We start from the raw sequence: 1300 nt of genomic DNA, 5'->3' as shown, positions 1-1300 counted from the left end.
CTGGTAGAAAGCCTAATTTGAATAAAGTAACTAGTTACGCGTGTTTGAGGAGTTTCAAGCCGAGACAAACCGCACTCGCCGACGACCCTTCGATCACAAACACGTGCGCATGTGACAGCCGCCACCATTGCCATTGCCTACTATGACCATAAATATTGAGCCATTGCCATGGCCGTGAACTGAGCTCACTGGGCCTGCTATTCTCTCTCACAAATTTGTGTAGATTGAAGTGATAAACTAGGGCTCATAGTCTGTCTGTCTCTCTCTCTCTCTCTCTCTCTCACACACACACACACAGAGTGTCAATCGCAGCCCACAATGAAGCGCGCCGTTCTAATCGCAGCTTTTCTAGTAGTTATGTACTGCAACTTGCTCCCTGCTGCTACAAGTGCAACCAACACTTCTGTTGTGTCCGCAGCTTGCGACAAGCTTGGCATCCCGCAGGGCAGTGCCTTCTGGAGCCACCTGGGCTTTCTATTTACCCGGCTGGTGGAGAACACCCCCTACACGGAGGGCTACTCCTTCAAGACCCGCACGGGCGGTGGCGACGATCCCGCCTTCGGCGAGGCCTGCTGCAAAGCTTCCTGCTCGCCTTCGCAATGCGACGAATGCCTTCGGCAGCTCTCTAGCGACATATGGCGAATCTGCAACAGTGCTCTCGGAGCCCGCGTTGAGTACCCTGATTGCTGGATCCACTATGAATGCTACAACTTCTAAGGGACCCTTCGAGATCAGGTCGCTGCTCTATAGTATTAGAAAGTTCGCCATGATATTCTCTCTCGCACACACATTTATTATCGTCATAATCCACCACTGTTGGTGTTCTAGCTTAATGCATACGAGATATTGTTGTTCTATAGATATGTCACCTTGGGTCTTGAACCTCAAGGTCCTATACTTTATGGAATAAACACTTGGAATTGAACACACAAAATGCGATGGCATGGGAAAATGGTTATTTCCTACTTGGCTTTGTTCTTTTGGTAATTCGAAAGCTTGAAACCAGTGCATTAAGAGAATTGTTTGTTGTCCTCACAAGAAAGGAGCAACACCCTCGGAAAAGCAGAAACTCAGCATGCAAAATGATAGCCTACCAAATTACTTTAATTCGCAAACTTGGCAAGGTCATCTCTAGATGCGAATAATGTTTTGTTCTTTTCATTGAATTGCCTTATAATACTTGATTTAAACCGAAAGGATTTCCAATGATGTGTTTAAGAAGCTCCATAGCATTAAACATTCCAAAATCGTGCGTGGGGCACAAAATGCATGAAGTTTTATAGATAAATATTACGATGCT

The 1300-nt window shown here is 46.1% G+C and overlaps 1 pseudogene; it reads left to right on the top strand.

The window, feature by feature from the left end:
- Positions 1-357: 357 nt before the first annotated feature.
- Positions 358-717, top strand: LOC147633016 (antifungal protein ginkbilobin-like protein pseudogene; annotated as a pseudogene).
- Positions 718-1300: the final 583 nt, after the last annotated feature.

This window comes from Cibotium barometz, chromosome 12 (genome assembly GCF_041138505.1).
Source record: "Cibotium barometz isolate CiBa-2024 chromosome 12, ASM4113850v1, whole genome shotgun sequence".
In the NCBI taxonomy this organism is placed as follows: domain Eukaryota; kingdom Viridiplantae; phylum Streptophyta; class Polypodiopsida; order Cyatheales; family Cibotiaceae; genus Cibotium; species Cibotium barometz.
This window is presented reverse-complemented; position numbering and strand designations above follow the sequence as displayed.